The 18,325-nt window shown below is 41.1% G+C and overlaps 1 protein-coding gene across 2 annotated transcripts in view; it reads right to left on the bottom strand.

Annotated features, from left to right (window-relative positions):
* Positions 1 to 18,325, bottom strand: part of CACNA2D3 (calcium voltage-gated channel auxiliary subunit alpha2delta 3) — a 770,150-nt gene that overhangs the window by 649,180 nt on the left and 102,645 nt on the right. The gene's annotated exons all lie outside the window — the stretch shown is intronic.

Below are 18,325 nucleotides of genomic sequence, written 5' to 3'. Positions count from 1 at the left end.
AAAAAAAATTTCAGCTAATCCCCATGGTAGCAAGTGTCTGGAAGAAATCTAGGTGCCAAAAAATGAAACCAGACTCCAGCAATGGTAAGAAGATAAGCTTGAGTCTTGTTGGTTCCTAAGACTTCTGTAAAAATTAAATGAAATCATTAAAGCATCCAGCTTAATGTGGAGTCTCAAACTTGAATATCTCATTCTACCTCCCCCTCTATATCAGAGAGCTGGAGAGAGATGCTGAAATAAATTGCTTAACTTACTTGAATGAGCTCACTGTTCAGGGGAATGGGTAAACTACTCAGCAATTTATTCTTTCTAGAAATAGAATTGAGCATCTACTATGTGCCAGGACACAGGTGACAAAAATGCCATGGGGGATAAAATGGATTACGCCCTCACTCTCATGATGCTTATATTCTAGTGGCGAGAAAGAACACACAGGACATGAGTTCAGATTTCAGATAAAGCTACTATGAAGAAAAGGAGGCAGGGTTGTATGATACAGAGTTAGTCACTAGGCAAAGGACACTAGATGGCCTGGTCAGTGTGAGCTCCTTTACGGTGATGACATATGAGCTAAGACCTGAGTATGAGCCAGGTCGGGGAGAAGAGTGTTCAAGACAGAGGGAATGTGAGAGTCAAGGTCCTGAGCAGGAAGAGGTTAACATGTTTAAGGAACAAAAAGGCTAGTGTGGCCAAAGCCTTGTTGAGCAAGGGGGAGAGTGAGCAGGAGACATAGTGGGAAAAGAGACACATCCTGAGGGCTTTGTAAACCAAGGGAGGAATTTAAGGCACTCAATTCTAGGGGTCTGGTCCCCAGAGGAAAAAAGATATCAATATGAGAGGGTCCAAGGAGTGACATCTCAGCAGAGATACAATAAATATAGTTTCCGTTAGAAGACAGACAAGTTTATCACATGCCAATTCCATATAAGAAATGGCTCAAGTAACTAACAGCTAACACATCGTTTACAAACATCAAACACTACTGGATTCAATTCTTGGAAGAAGTTAAGGCTAAAGACCCAGGATCCCCAAGGAGGAGAAGGAGAAAACACATTTATTCAAGACCCCTCTGCCCATATATTACTGAATCTTAGCAGAGCAGCTGGTCCATAAACACAAATGAAAATTCCTGAGCATTGCAAAAGCTGAGTGGCTAGAAAGTAGAACTTCGCTTAAGCAGCTGCAAATTTTGTCTTTTCTCAGAAGACCCTATTTTCCAGCTACATCAGTGTATTGGCAGGCTTCTGTTTTACTAAATGGACTTATAATTTTGTATGTTTCCTCCACAGAAAGCCTTTATGATATACTCATGATGCTGGCATTATAAAAGTTACTTGAGAGAACTCTTACAGTCACCGTAAAAGACGACACAGAGGCGACGGCACAGACCTCACAAGACCTGAAAACAAGCGGCAGGGTTTCAGCTCAGCTGTTCCCTCCTGGAGGAGGTCTTGCAATCCCACTGCACAGTAAAAGCACTTCTAGAGCCAGCTCTCCATACAGGAGAGATGAAATCTCACTGATGTGGCTTAATTAAGTGGAAGCACATTTCAATTTTTTTTGTTTTCAGGTGATTTTCTTCCCCTATTAAATACGTATACTGGTTTAAACAAGATAACCTAAAGAATCAAGAACTCACAACTATGGATTGTGTCTACATATACTGTTTGTTTCTCTCTCCATTATAGCTTTCAGCTCCGCCTGACCTCCTTCCAGATAAGCAGGCCATTCCAGTGGCCTGTTAGATCCATGTTACCATGCCAGACTCTACCCCATCAGCTTAGCCACATGGTAGAAAGAACATCTTTCTCACTGCTTCCTGGACAGAAAGCCAGGGAACGCTCTGATTGGCCTAGTCTGAGTCACAAGCCCTTTTTTGAGGCAATTCCTGTGTCCAGGGAGATCCAGGGCCTTGGTAAACCAAGCCTGGGCATTCTTCCCACCTTGTGGCTGGAGCTTATAGGGCTCCAGCATCAAAAGGAAGGAGATGATTCCCAAAGAAATACAAAACTAGGAGGCAGAAAAGCATAATAATCAGATTAATACTTTAGCCACTTCAGTCCACTATGGTGGAGATGTGAGTTAACAAGGTTACATGCTGTATCTAATCATATGCAACTAAGTACTGTGGAATCCTCCTCCCTAGCCAGCCTTGCCTGGAACTTTGCAATTCTCTTGAGTTTTGCTTTTGTAGGTTATTTATTATTACTCACTCCTGGTCCCTTCAGGTGTTAGGAACGTTTTCAATCAATACTTTCAAACCCTTACATGACTGAGCAGAAACAGAACCACTTACCTCTAGAGCCATCCTCAACATTCTCAATCAGGTATTTTATATTGGCTCTGTCCCCTGCACTGAATGCTGATAGCATAAAATCCAAAGTGTAAAAGGAAAGTTCTGCTACTAGACTATCTCAAAGGCAAACCAAGTTTAATGGTGAAAGAGGATTCAAGCCATGAGCTGGGTTAGAGTCAAACCTACCTTACTTACTCTTTCTTGACCTTTGTTAACCAACATCAGAGTTGCTGCCTTCTGTCATCCACCATCTCAAACACTGTCTAACATTACCTGACATGTTTGAGTGTACATTACTGTCTGTCTTCCCAAACTTCCCACGAGAGTATAAGCTTCAGGGGTCCAGGGTTTCATGCACTTGGGTAATCCCAGTCTTAAATAATGCTTACATATTGCAAGCACTCACTACATATGGTTCGGCTATAGGATTAGTTGTTTATAGAATCCCTTTTTCTGTAATCAATTCCCATAGGCTCCATATTGGAATGCTACAATAAACAACTCTTAAATTAAAAAGCATTGCCTGCCTAGAAGTATTAGCTTCTGATTTATCCCTAGAATCTAAGAGATTCCCACCTCTAGTAGGATATCCAACTAACCAGGGTTTCAGAAAGCCCTTGAGGCCATGAAGGTTACTGTGCTTTGATGCTCCTGTTTCTACAGACATTTTACCTTCCTGTACCTGTTTTAAACGTATGCACTTGATTTTCTCATAAAAATATTTTATAACACTTCTCTCAAGTTCCACTGAGATCTTGCTTTTATCCAACTACTGGTCAGCTGGTTGATGAGGACTGAATGACCAGCCACTGTTGGGACTATCCTCATCTTCTAATTTCCTCAGTTGTCCTTGACTTCCTATCTGAATTGCTCTAGTTATTTCTCCAGTTACAAGCTTTTGAAGTCAAATGTATTCAGAAGAATCTCAGCAAAATGGTCCTGCTGCTTTAATTAGCCTATTGCAACCATGGAAGAACACGGGATCCACTGTCATTTGCCTAATTATTCTTATACAGTCATTGAAATGTTTTTGAGGTCTTCTTGCTTTCATGTTGGCCAACAAAGCCCCTCTTTTTGTAAACAAACTTTTCATATAAGACATTTACTCTAGATGCCATCAACCTTTCTAGAAGGAAACCATTCTCTCTGACATGACAAGACCCACTAAAAAACAACAACGGCAGGAACAGCAGCTATACAACATTGCTGACATCTAAAAGAGTAGGGGAAAAAAATAGCTGGTGGGGGAAAAAACTAAGTCCATAAACACTGCAGAGAGGCAAGGCTCCCCCAGCTCTCATGCTACATGCGGCAACCAATTACTCTCTCAAAAGAAGAATGCAGGTCTTACATGAAGTGGAACAATTAATTTCACGCTTGTCATCCTGGCCTCAATACTAAGTTGATTTGAATCAGATATTTGCGGTACATTACAGCTTGCAGGGGACAGTTCTGGTGCCTCCTGAACTGACGGACTGCCTTGATGGCTACCATTGTAAAACAATCCATCAGTAAGAGTAATTATGGTATTGATCAAAGCGGTTGGCTGCTTCAGATTAGAATCAGTTTTCAGGAGTTCCTGGGAACAGAAATGTCTAATGGACTATTCCATCACTAGTCACTGCAGCAACTGAAACAGCTAATATTCTGGAAAGTTCTTAATAATTACTCATTGAATCTGCATTTCTGCTTCGGTGGTCATAACTAGACCCTGCTTAGTGTAGCCTGAAAGTCAGTCCAAGTGGATGAAGAAAGGGCCAAACACAGATTTATAAAGTGCCAGCATAGGCCAAAAAGAGTAGAATAAATAATGTGGAAAGCTACCTTTTGCTTTTTTTTTTTTTTTTTTGGCCACACCATGCAGCATGCAGGATCTTAGTTCCCCGACCAGGGATCCAACCAGTGCCCCTGCACTGGGAGTGCACAGTCTTAACCACTGGACCACAGGGAAGTCCCCAACTACCTCTGATAATTTTATTCTGTCCTGTTAATCAGAGAAGCCCATTATTATTTTTTTTAATAGAGTTTCTGGGTGAGAAAGTGCACTGAGAAGAAAACAACTTATTTAATAGATGATGCTCTTACAGGGATGCCTGATGAGAAGAAAATTCTGCATTTCAATGTTGATGGCATCAGTAACAAAGAGTACAATGTCATTAATTTGAAATTCTCCTGTATGTGTCATTCACCATATTCTAGCTTTGAGAAAATTTGGGGAAATTTGGACTCTGGGAAGCAGAAACTTGGGAAGACCCACAATAGCACATAAGCCTAACAAACCTACTCTCTTTTCCCTCACTCAAATGCCTATTGATTCACAATCAGGCTCTATATTTAGGGCAGCCCCTACATGGACTAGGAAGACCTCAGAAGCTGCCACATGCCTCATCAGATGGTCGCTTGATTAGAGAAAGGGTGGTTGTTCAATCCTTAGGACTCAGCAAAGCACTTCCTACCACAAACAGCAGGGAATGCACACCTACTAGTGACACCAAACCTCAGGCTTAGGGACTTCCCTTTCTAGGACTCAGAGAATACAGAGAATACAACCTTCTTTCAGCGTACAGTCCACTGATGAGGTCTCACAAATCCTATTTTTTGTCCCTATATTTGACACTGACCTTCTCCTCCCAACTCTGCTTTTGCATTTTCATTTTTTTTTCAGGAAGTAGTTCATTTCCCACCCCAGCTCTGACACTTAAAAGATGTGTAACCTTGGGTAAGTTACTTAACCTCTCTGTGCTTCCATGTATCACCCAGTAAAGGAGGAGGAAATGATTAATTCTGAGGGTAGAGTGACTGGAAAAGGCTTTACTGAAAGACATTTGAGGGGACCTGAGGGATTCCCCAAGTGCCAGAGTCCTTGGCAGTGGAGGTGGGGAAGGCATCCTCAGGCAGAGTAAACAACTTCAGCAAAGGCTGTGAGAGATGAACAGGGGGTATACAGTGTTATTTATAGCACAGGAGTGTTAGGAGAGAGATGGCCAAGTAAGGTGGAAAGCAGATAGGGAAGGGCATGGAACACAGAGCTCCAAGGACTGTGCTTTAGCTAGAGGCAGTGGGAGCTACCCTGGGCTTCTAAGCAAGGGAGTGAGCTGATGGAAACACCATTTTAGAAAAGGTATCCCAGGAATCATTGTACTAGATGAACTGAAGTAAAAAGGGAAAAGGAGCATGGAGCCCATTTAGGAGGTTGCCGCAATCATTCAGAGGAGAGATGATGACAAAACACCAAATTCTTCCCAAATAAGTCTTCTGTAATTGGGACATTATTTCAAACAGCAGGTTGATTAATACTCACGTGGACATTTGCCGACGTACATCCTTACGCCGAGTTTCGTTGTGTTATTTGCAAGCTGCAAGAGTGGCCACAACGTTATTAGGAATTTACAAAGTCATTATTTGTCCTTCTCTTATATATCAAAGCTCTATAAGATGCCTGAGTGAATTCCGAGTTCAGTTTGGAAAGTTTCAAGATAACAAAAATATATTTATTTAAAGGCTTAGAAGGTTTTAACGCCAGAATGACTCTTAACTCTCCATAGCGCTATAAACACTACCATTAAATCAAACATGATTCCTTTTTTAAAGAGGAACATCGAGTTTAGACAGTTTTTAACCTCAGAGAAAAATGTGGGCAATAGAAACCAAAGAGCTATTCTAGAAGGGAAAAGGTACAGATGTTTGTCTTCCTTCAGCAACCAAATATTAATTTCCCTGATGATGAGATTAAAGAGGCAGACAGTAGTCACTGACACTCTGGTGCTTTTATCTGCAACTGGCAGCACCTTTGAGCTGGGCCTGGAGTACAGGAAAATGTCCTGGTAATGCTCTCCATAGTAGATGCATTGATAAAGCCTCCACGTTACAGATAAGGACCACGATCATCCCAAACGTTGCACTGACTCCCTTAAAGCACGCAAGCCGCAGGTATAGGGTTCTCCCAAATCTTTGTTATTGACACCTATGAATTTCTGACAAAGAAGATTTTTCACTTTAATTCAAATAAGATAGTAACAAAAACAATAATACTAACAGCAACTAACTCTTATGTAGTACTTACTACATATACTAGGCTCTATTCTTAGCATTTAATCTTTGTAACAATCTGTTCAGTAGGTACCATTATCATCTCCATTTTGACAGAGGGGAACTGAGGGTCAAAGAGGTCAAGTAATTTGCCCAAGTCTTATCTTCCCCCTTTAACACACAGGCACATGCACACATCACCACCAAGAAGCTACCAGAAGACTGTATTTGGTGGATACATCATTACACTCCTATAAGTATACTGTGTTGTTCCAAAAATCAACAGTAGTTTATTAGAAGCTAACTGACAATTCTCAGTGGTCCCTAAGTCAGCCCCTAGAAGGGGAAATGGGTAGGTAGGAAGAAGTGAATTTTGAGATGGAGATGCCATTAACCCCAGTTTCCTATCTGGAAGTGGAAAATGACCCTCGAGAGATTGGACACATCCCTGGCAAACCCAAACCCGTCATTTAATGGGCGAGGACCCCTCCTCAGAGAAGTACCTCTCAAGTGACTCCACCAGCATTGTCTAGGAAAATGGAAAAATTCATATTTCTGAGCCCAGCCCAGACCAAGCCCAGTGACTCACTGTGAGGAAGCATGAGAAAGTACATTTAAACAAGATCTCTGTGTGATTTTACGTAGAATCCCTGGATTAGAGACTGAAGTTATCCCCATCTTGCTACCCATGGAATCCTCTCAAAAGCCACACACATACACAAACTCACAAATATTTCCTCCAAATCAAAACATGGGATAACAGGAATAAAGAAACGCAGCCATAACCTCTTACTCTCAAAAGAATTAACACACAAGGCTTGTTGAGCGGAGCAAAGAAACACCTTAAGAACACAGAGTTATTGTATTTCAAAATGTCATACCAACACGAAGATTCTCTGAGCAAGAGTACCTGAGAGAGCTGGTCAAACTCAGGGCAGTTTGAATCTTTCATATTAAAGGTCCGATACCAGAGCCACGTATAAACAAGAGGGGCACAAAATGATTCAGTGAGAGTATTAAATCAAGTCCTGACCTTCAAAGACCAGCGGAAAACACAGGCTCATAGAAAAGGCAAAAGTTGTGTGACTCTAGAATAGCCAACCAAGTCTCAGGAAATGCGGACAGGTTGCTGAAGCCAGGAAAGGATTTAACATAAGAACCAGGCTGCCTGGAATTAATCCACTGTGTTTTCTTAGGTCCTAGTCCTCCTGTTGGCTCTGCTCTCCCGGTTACCCCCAGATTTCTCCAACTCAACAGCCCTCTCATGGAGCCCTGGGTCAATAGCAGGCTCTAGGATGGGAGATACAGGAAGTGTCACTCACATCCCTGGCATAAATGAGCTGGGGGGCCATTGACATATAGCAGGGGACAGGAGGCAAATGCCTGGTCCCATGAGATCGGAGCAGAGAACAGAGAAAGGCAGCTCTGTGCCCCACGCTGGGCAGCCTGCACAGAAAACACCAGAAAGAGTAGAGAGACAATAAAACTCCTGGTGCAGAGTGTGCAGGACTCCCAGAGAGAAAAATGGTTAACTTTAAGGAATTGTAGCCAAGTCCTAATGACATAGTCTCTAGCCAGGTAAGTCTTTACAGAAGCCCCTAAAACACTTCTAAGACAAAGGAAAGAAAGAGTAAAATTAAAATCTAGCAGACATGAGACAGCCAAGATACCAGCCCACCACCGCCCTTGACCACAGAGCTGATCCCGTGCTCCCATCACATTTCTGTAATAGGTGGGGCTGACGTTATCTACTAGTAAGTCTATGTATACCCATATTATGATTAAGTTATTCTCAAATAATTTTTAGTGTGGTATCCAATACCAGAGGCTCAACCTAAATCCAGGGCTAGTTTTCCGACAATCTCATCACCAGACCATCCTGCAAAAAAGCAGAGGATTTTTCTGCAAGGATCTGCTTGTCCTTTAGCAAAAGGGAATTCTTTTCAAGAAATGAAATGATCATGCCCAAAAGGCAGCTTTGCAAAAACAGAAATCGAAATACTGGGATCCAGGCACTTTACATAGATGTATCTTGGGATCCCAATTAAGGAGAATCTCTGGAGAGATTACTGCATGAATAAAAAATTTCAAAAGCTGCTAATAGACAGTACATAAATACTGGAACCAAGCAGAGTTCAACAGGAGAGCTTGAACAGTAAAACACCAGGGCCTCGCTATAACTCAGTGGGTCCTCAAATTTCACACTATTGTTCTGCCTTATAAATGAAATTATTTTATGACAATATCATTTTGATATTTATCTAACTAGCTCCTTGGAGCCAGGTCACTTAATACTAATTCTGCTCCATATCAGTGCCATACCTATGTTGCAAAGAAATAGCATTCACTTGGATTTAAGAGAAAGATAGAGATTTCAAGGGCCAGAGCGGACGCAAGTCAAACATTGCTCAGAGAGGCAATATCGCTACTCCATTTCTGAAATTGCCATCAGATCTGGACCAGATGGGATCAGTGTAGAGAGGACCAAAATAGGTTAACATTTGAGATTTACACTCATTCTCACTAGTGAGTGAGAATGCCACAGTCTACAGATTCTAAATAAACAGTGGCAGATAGCAGTAATAATGCTTCCACAAAAAATCCCGGATTGGTCACCTTATTCCATCCTAAATAATCTATGGTTTCAAATTAAGTTGATTATGCAAATATACTTGTTATCTGTTAACTCCAAAATACAAGAATACTGACTTGCATTGAAGAGTTGTACCATGATGTACAGTTAACAATACTATGATATAAATGCCAATACATCTTACGCAACATGACAAGGGGAAAACAGAGGGAAGAAAACAAAGATATTTGCTATACACACACACATTCATAACAAAATAGGGAGGAAATTCTCAGGACAATTATGGTCCTCATTTCTGTAACCAGTCACAGGGTCATAGTTGGTATTTATAACTACCTTCCTCCACTACCTATGCTGTATCTATTTCACCTTCAGCAAACACCTTAGCTGGTGGTGTTTCTTTACTTGATGGGGTGACACAAACCTTAAAATCTGTATTAGTCAGCTAGGGTTGTCCTAAAAAAAATACCACAGACTGACTGGCTTAAACAACAGGAATTTATTTTCTAACAGTTCTGGAGGCTGGAAGTCCAAGATCAAGGTGCCAGCAGAGTGGGTTTCTAGTGAGGCTCTCTCTTTAGCTTACTTATGGCCACTTCTCACTGTGTCCTCACGTGGCATTTTCTCTGTGCCTGTGCATCCCTGGTGTCTTTTCCTCTCCTTATAAGGATATCGGTCCTACTGGATTAGGACTGATGCCCTCATTTAATCTTAATTACCTCCTTAAAGGCCCTACCTCAAAATACAGTCACATTGAGGCTTAGGGGTTCAACCTGTGGATTGGAGGGGGGACACAATTCAGTGTGTAACAGCTTGTGATAATATTCTCAGTCTCATCCAGGGTAATATTCAGCAAGTAATAGTTAAGGAAAATAAGATCATTACATTTTCTAGGCATTTTAGAGAATCTTTTATGTATTCACCAAACATGAATGCATTTGGCCAACAGTTTGAGCACCAACTACGCACCAGGCATAGTTCTGGGCATGGCAGATATAAGCAATGATCGAACAACACACCAGAGTCTGTCTTGGGTGCTGGTCATAGCAGGCCACTCTTTGCAGATATGAGGTCCCAATGTGGAATTTCAAATCCTTCTCATTTCAGGTAATTTTTCTTGAATTATAGATTTAGTGTTAGTTCTGTTCCTTGCTCTAGTTTTTTCAGGGGTTCCTCTTAGTTATATGTTAGATCTCCTTTGCTTCTCTTTAATACTTGTCCCTTCCTCTTGAATTCTTTTTTCTATTTTTTCTGTTTTAAATGTTCCTAATTTTCACCTTCTATTTCTTTTAAGGCATTATCAGTCGTGACTGCTCTTGTGTTCCTTCTAGTTTAATCTTTACTTCTAATACATTTCTTTTTTTATTTCCAATGCTTTCCTCACTTCTGTCACTTCATTTCATAGATTTTTCTATTTTGGTTACATTGTTCTCTCATATCTTTTATCTCTTTCTTAATGCATTTTGGTTCATTCTAACAATAATAAGATACAGTTCTAGTCTGTTTTGTGAGCATGTCTATTTGGTGTGTTGTGTGTAGAGGTGTTATTCTGCTCCTTATTCTTCTTATCTTATTTTGTCTCTGTACAGGATTTTACCTCCATCCTTTTCTATGTCTTATATTTATATGAAATTAAATTTCCCCTAAACTTTTAGGGGAAAGTATAGTTCACAATAGCTTTTCTAACTTCAGAGCTCCCTCTTCTGTTGTTTTCATGTAGTGTTTAAAAATATATCGGTTGCTTTCTGAGATATTCTCGCTCTATTTCTACCCCAGCATCCACTTTTATCACTAAACCTTAAGGAGAAAAAAAAAAAAAAAAAATTCTCTGAGCATCTGAGAAACAAAACCCAGTGACTTATAAGGGAAAAAAATATTATAATCAGACTTTGAAAGTAACAATTTTTGCAAAAGAAAATAGAGGAACATATTTAAACTACTCAAAGAACTAAAATATGAGCTAAAGGATTTTATACTCAGCAAAATTATTTTCAAGTATAAAGGACCCAGGCAATACATAGGAACTCAGGGAATATGGTTCCCCTGAGGCATTTCTGGGGAATATACTAGAGAATAAGCTTCAGACAATCAAATGGCTATTGAGCAGAGATCAGGACTGGTGGTGAAGATTAAATAGGTTTTTGAGAAATTAAGACTAAATTAAGGGCTTCCCTGGTGGCGCAGTGGTTGGGAATCCGCCTTGAGATTAATGTTGTTTTCATGCCTGCTAATACAACATCCAGTCCATGAACAAAGGAGTAATTCTGACTTTCAAATCTTATTATTTAAGAAATACAGGGACTTCCCTGGTGGCGCAGTGGTTAAGAACCCACCTGCCAATGTAGGGGACACGGGTTCGAGGCCTGGTCTGGGAAGATCCCACATGCCGCAGAGCAACTGGGCCCATGCGCCACAACTACTGAGCCTGCGCTCTAGGGCCCGTGAGCCACAACTACTGAGGCCCATGCGCCTAGAGCGCCTACTGAGCTCGCATGCCACAACTGCTGAGGCCCGTGCGCCTAGAGCCCGCGCTCCGCAATGGGAGAGGCCACCGCAATGAGAAGCCCGCGCACCGCAGCGAAGAGCAGACCTGGCTCGCCGCAACTAGAGAGATGGTCTGCGTGCAGCAACGAAGACCCAACACAGCCAAAGATAAATAAATAAATTTATTTATTTATTTTTAAAAAAAGACTAAATTAAGATTAAAAGTAATAGTATATAATGGCTACATGCTTCCAAATGTAGATATGATAAAAAAAAAAACTTTAATAGAGAGAATGGGAAAAACAAATGCAAAATAAGTGTTTTAAGTATTTTGAATAATCATACTCATGGTGATAATATCAGTCTGAGATGTTTTATATATAATATGAGACCAAGCAAATGACTTATTATGAGTTATGAGATATTCTAATTCTATCATCCCTAAGTCCTTAGAACTAAGTTTCTTGATATGAAAGACAGAGATACAGATATGATATATCAGAAGCTAAAAACGCTATGGTCCCATATTTTAATTGAAAGTATAAATATGAAATCATAAAGTATCATATATATATATATATATGCCTTCAGATACATGCCTGTTTCAGTCTCTTTATGAATGCAGTGAGGAAGGCTGGGCAGGCATTATGATCCATACTTAGAGCTAAGGAAAATGCGGCTCAGAAGGATCAGTGACTTGTCCACAGTCACACTGCTAAAAGGTGGCAAAGCCGAGTCAGAGCTCAAGAACTTTCTGCCAGGTAATCTACAACTTCTAAGGCCCCACCTCCCCAAGGGGTGCTTTATGTGTGTGGGAGGAGATGTTTTGTTTTGGTTTTGTTTGTTTTTCCCCTTTTGATTCTAATTTATTAATCATTTTTAGGGAGAACTATCAATTGCTTCTCTGACCTGAAGCATGAGTGTAGTGAAGAAAATACTATCATTTGCACAGCAACATAAAAGACATACACAAGCTCCTTGGGCAATACGAACAATCCCCAAGCCTTCCATTTTGTTCTAACCCAAACATGGCTTCCAGGCTGTGGAGATGGGTCAACACCTTGGCTTTAGGAACAAGAAAGCAGTGAAAAATCAAGGACTCAAAAAAAAAAAGAAGAGTGCTGAAAATAAGGTAGAACCATGTGAACTTACAATAGAAGACTAAACACTGAATATAATCAAGAGAACCCATTCCATTTTTGGACCAGATTCTTCTGGCATCACCTGGCATTTGTCAAGCACCTGACGGCTCCCTAGGTCTCAAGTCTCCCCAGGTAGGGAACCCACGCTCTCAGCAGCCTTGGGTTTCCAGGTGTCGACAAGGGTACGGGATGAAGGGAAAAGCACTGCTGAGCTATAGAACAGAGGAAGTGGAGGCAGAAGGCACAATCTTGGGGAAGATTTGGAAACAGAGGGCACCTGGTTTACGATCTGAAATTGGGGTTCAGACTAACTTTGACTGCAATTCACCCAGACCCCAATCTCCTCCAGTATCTCTGATGTTAGGAAAAAATATTTTCCACAGAGCAGTTCCATATTTTGACAGTTGGTGGAAGGTGCTTTATTTACTGTCAGTTATCTTCAGAACTCCTCCCCTTGCCCCAGGAACAACAACCAAACAAAAGCAATCACCTCCACCATGGATTGCAAATTTATCATGTTCCAGGCCCTATGTTAAAGCTTTTACTTATTGTTCTCTCACTAATCCTCACGGCAGCCCTATTTCATAGGGTTTTTTTTTTGGCGACGCCACACAGCTTCTGATATTTTAGTACCCTGACCAGGGATTGAACCCGGGCCCTCGGCAGTGAGAGCATGGACTCCTAACCATTGGACCGCCAGGGAATTCCTATTCATAGGTATTCTTATCATCATCATATTTTAGATGGAGAAACTGAGGCTTAGAAAGTTGACGTAACTTCCCCAAGGTCACACTGGAAGCAAGTGTTGGAATTGCTGACCAGCTACCACCACCAACACTGAGCATTAGAAGCTGGCTGCACGGTCTCCAGAGGCCAACCTCTTAATCACTGGCCCACACAGGAGCTTTCTAGATATTGCCACCTGCCATCCACTCCATCCACCTCCCACCTCCAAAACAGCCACTCGAGCAGCACACAGGTGGTATATCAGCCTACGGTATCTCACAAGTAATTAAGAGTCGGGCATGCCAGCTGGGTCTCCATAATGCCCAGTTGGCTCAGACCTTGTCCTGCAGGCCATGTCTTCATCTCAAAGCTGTCCCAAGGCCCCTTTGTGGTTAATATGCTTCCTTAGACTATAGACTCTGGAGACCCATGGCCGAGGGTTGAAACCTGGCTCTACCACTTAGGAGCTGTGTGGCCTCGGGCCACACACACAGCCTCACTGTGCTACTTTTTCTCATCTCTCACATAGGTACTCATGAGAGTAATAAGACTGACCTCTCAGCATGCTATGAGAATTATATGAAGCTCTGCTTGTGAAGAGTTTACATTTGTGCCTTACAGGCAGGAAGCCGTCTGTCATGGTCACCTAGACAACAGCCATGTGAGATTTTCTGAATAAATGTTGAGATTTCTCTTACAAACTGAATGTTTGGAAGGAAATAAAAGCAAAGATAGAGTGACTCCAAGGAGGCTGGATCTTAGTTGTTGGGCCCATTTGCCACTGGATTCAAGTTCCATTTGAGGTCACCCAAAAGAAAGCAGAAGTGGGCAAAAAAATAAAGACTCCAAACTTTATTTTTAGATAGCTTTCTTTCCAGGAGTTGTATGATAACAACTGGCACTGGGTTCTAAGTTCATTTTTCCTTTGTACTAAGATATTTCCAAATGACAGCACCTCTAACATTTCAGAGGGAAAACCCAGCTTTCTCTCTGCTGTGGTTCTTCCCAGCATCTCTTTACAAAACCAGCAGATGAGAAGAACTAAAAGCCTGAAATCAACATGGAGAATCACATCATGAACCATAACACAGGTAAGTCACATTCTTCCTCTTCCTATTTCCTGTCTCATGTTCGCTCACTAGAAGGAAATGCATCTCTCAGCTGTTGATCCATATTCCTCTTACTTCACCTAATTAGCATTCTGCATGGATGCCTCTCACAAGGAAAACCATCCTGCAACTTCTGTCGTTCTGATTATGCTGAAGCAGCAGAGGGTTTTCAGTAACTGCTTTTGACAAGCATGATTATGTCTGGTAATGACTGTCCTTGTGGGTAGGATGGAACAAAACAGACTTGCTTATCATCGCTGATCTTTCAACCCAAGCTGCTGGGCTTCTGACGTGCACCAACCAACCAACAGAATCTGCCAGTCCCCTTTGTGGCCCCTGTCTGGGGCCACCTAATAAGACCATCACCAGTTAATTCCTCTCTCATATCTTGATGCGTTGAATATTCCAAATTCCCTCTTACTTAGAGAGCTCCTCTAACATCTTGGAACACCCTAGGTAGTTGTGCATAGTTAGCATAAATGCCAAAAGAATATTTCATATTTAAAAATTAGAAATTAGGTCCTTTAACTATATGTTTCTATTCCCTATTCTGTAAACTTTATTCCTGGCCCCAAATAAGATTCCACAGGTGTTGTTACAGTAATTCTTATAGCAGGTGATGTTTAGTGAGACTTTACCAAGTACATACTAGCATAGTGTAAAGTGGTCTTAGTTTTAAAGTGTTATCTGATTTTATTCTTAGAGAAACTCCATTGGTAGTTATTATAGTTGTGTTATATTTTCACTATCCCTATTTTAATGATGAATAAAGTGAAGATCAGAGACTCAAATAACCTGCCCCAAATGCCACCTAAGTTAGACTTGAAGGCCTGATATTTACCCACTATATTTTATTACCTCCTATGCTGATATATTGAGCAAGGTTCAAATTTTCAGCTTTTTCAGGAAGTAATGGTATGATTCTAAACTATGGCAGCTAGTAGAATCACATTTGTCCTCCCCAAAACTCTTCCACACATGATCTTTCTTCTTCTGACCCAGCCCTTTGGCTTGGACTACTGATTTAGCAACTGGGATCAAAACAGAAACAATAATGCTTTTCAAAGGCAGTTACTGAAAGAAAACCTCAGGGTGCTTCAGCAGTCTTTGATTCTAGCATTGGCAATGAACTTTGTCACTGAGTTTACATCTCATCTCTCTAAATGAATTGTAAAATCACTGAAGACTAGAAGAGTTGGGTTTATTGCTCTGCATCTGTCCTTTGGCACAGTGGTTACCCTATAAATACCTACTGATTTATTTCCACATTTAACTAATATAGTAACTGCATTCTGGCTTACAAGGTTGAAAGCAAAGCATCTCAAAAATTCAATCCCTTACACTTTCCTGTTCTTCAGGAGCCTTTGAAAGGTCTTGATCCCACTCCAAGACAAGTCCCTCCCCCAGAGCCAAAGTGTAAGGGGATTTTACACTTTATTTACTTAACTGACTTAATAATTATTGTCCAATACTGCCTTGTGTCCTATACTTTAGCAACAGGGCCAGACACCCACTCCTTTTTGCATAACAAATAATAACATTTTGACAAACATTAGAAAGAATGACTGATAATGCATTTATGAGCATCACATCCCTAATATGTTTACACTTTACAACAATAAACACATCTGTTGGTTTATGTTGCTAATAAATAAAATATTCAAAACAATCTAAAGACCTCAAATGAGTTTATTAGTGCTGTGGCTTATATTTTTGGTAAACAACATTTTGAAGGCATAAGAAAATTAATACCCTTGAACCACAGGAAGAGAATTGATTTGTACCATGTCCCAGTTGACCCTATCATGGGCAGCTTAGACCACAGTAGAGAGGTAACTGCCATGTGTTTCAGGGTCTTCTCAGCAGCTCTTGCAAAACCTCTTTTTACATTATTTAGACTTAAATTGGAAATGATCTCTAGTGTTTTTCCTTCTTAGGAGAAGCAGGATATTTTGCTTAATTGTATCTACTTCTCTACCAGGTACTGTTACATATAAAAACTGACACCATAAAAACTAGGTGACTTGAAATTTACTGTTTTCTCCTCAACAGTAAGAAGCTCTATGATGATAGAAAGTAAATATCTTAGCAAGTGCATTAATCTTTTGAAGGTTTTTTTTTTTCCTATTAAAGTAAGTCCACATAGTGGGACTGCCAAAAGAAAGCAATTATAAGACTCAAATTAGGGGACCTCCCTGGTGGCGCAGTGGATGGGACTCCTCGATCCCAATGCAGGGGGCCTGGGTTCGATCCCTCGCTGGGGAACTGGACCCCACATGCATGCTGCAACTAAAAGTTGGCATGCCACAACTAAGGAGCCGGTGTGCTGCAACTAAGGAGCCTGCCTGCCACAACTAAGACCTGGTGCAACCAAATAAATAAATAAATATTTTTTTTTAAAAAGTAAGACCCAAATTGGATTTTTTGCATAACCATTTGAGGTGATTTGCTCTACCTCTGGATTCAGCAGCAATTTGCTTATGCCTCTTAATATGCATAGGTGAGTGACAACTCATCAATGCCAATACAGGAGACGATGTGACTGAAATAAAACCCGAATTTCTACAGAGGTTCAACTATGCTATTTAAAAAATTACAGGGCTTCCCTGGTGGCGCAGTGGTTGAGAATCTGCCTGCTAATGCAGGGGACATGGGTTCGAGCCCTGGTCTGGGAAGATCCCACATGCCGCAGAGCAACTAGGCCCGTGAGCCACAACTACTGAGCCTGCGTGTCTGGAGCCTGTGCTCCGCAACAAGAGAGGCCACGATAGTGAGAGGCCCGCGCACCGCGATGAAGAGTGGCCCCCGCTTGCCGCAACTAGAGAAAGCCCTCACACAGAAACGAAGACCCAACACAGCCAAAAATAAAGAAAGAAAGAAAGGAAGAAAACTTAAAAAAAAAAAATTACAAACGTATATATATTGGGAGGGGGGGAATCATATGGAGGAAAAATTTAATAGTGTGTAAATTATGGTACAGATGACTTATGGACACAAGTCTGATGAGGGCAAAGCAATTGAAAAAAAATAGTGTAAAACAGTGTTTTTCAAGTATGCACCTCCAAGCACTGATCCCTGAGCATCAGGCTCCAGAGACACTACAAGGAGGCAGGTTTCACAGGGGTTTGGAGATGAGCCATACCATACACAGTCTTAAGAGACTCACAGTGCACATCAGGGAAGTCAAGCCTCTGAAAAGTCCTGTAGTAAAGAAACTTGCTTAACTTGGCTTAACTCTGTACAGCTATCCCTCAGTACCCACAGAGGATTGGTTCCAGGACACGTGTGGATATCAAAATCCACAGATGCTCAAGTCCTTGACATAAAATGGCATAGTATTTGCATATAACCTACAGCATATCCTCCCATATACTTCAAATCATCTTTAGATTATTTATAATACCTTATACAATGTAAATGCTATGTAAATAGTTGCCAGTGTGCAGCAAATTCAAGTTTTGCTTTTCGAAACTTTCTGAAATTTTTTTGATTATTTTCGATCCATGGTTGGCTGAATATGCAGATGTGGAAGCCGCAGATACCGAGGGTTTATTTCCTAAACCCATCTGTGCAAGAAGCCATTTTTTTTCCCCACTTAACACCTATTAAAACTAGCTGAACTCAAATAGCTTTGGGGAAATCCTGCACTGGAAAGGAAAAAAAACTGGGAAATGCAGCGGAGGGGGGATTGAGCCAAAGCCCTCACGCTCTGCTGCAGCACATGCCAACTGCAGAAACACTGGGGTTTTCAGTCGGCGTAAAAGATGTTGAGGTAGTAATTCCTGAGAGGCAGGGAAAAAAAGGAATTAAAAAGTTGAATCCATTAGATGAAGTCTTGGTAGGTCAGCTAGCATTCCTCTTCATAACAGTCAAGTTCCAGAGACCTAGCTGCTTGGGTAAAGATTAGTCTGTATCCTGAAAATCTGTAAAAATGCTTTTGACCTAG

The sequence above is a fragment of the Balaenoptera ricei genome, chromosome 11 (genome assembly GCF_028023285.1).
Source record: "Balaenoptera ricei isolate mBalRic1 chromosome 11, mBalRic1.hap2, whole genome shotgun sequence".
NCBI lineage: Eukaryota > Metazoa > Chordata > Mammalia > Artiodactyla > Balaenopteridae > Balaenoptera > Balaenoptera ricei.
The sequence above is the reverse complement of the archived record's forward strand: the minus strand, read 5'-3'. Positions and strand labels throughout refer to the sequence as shown.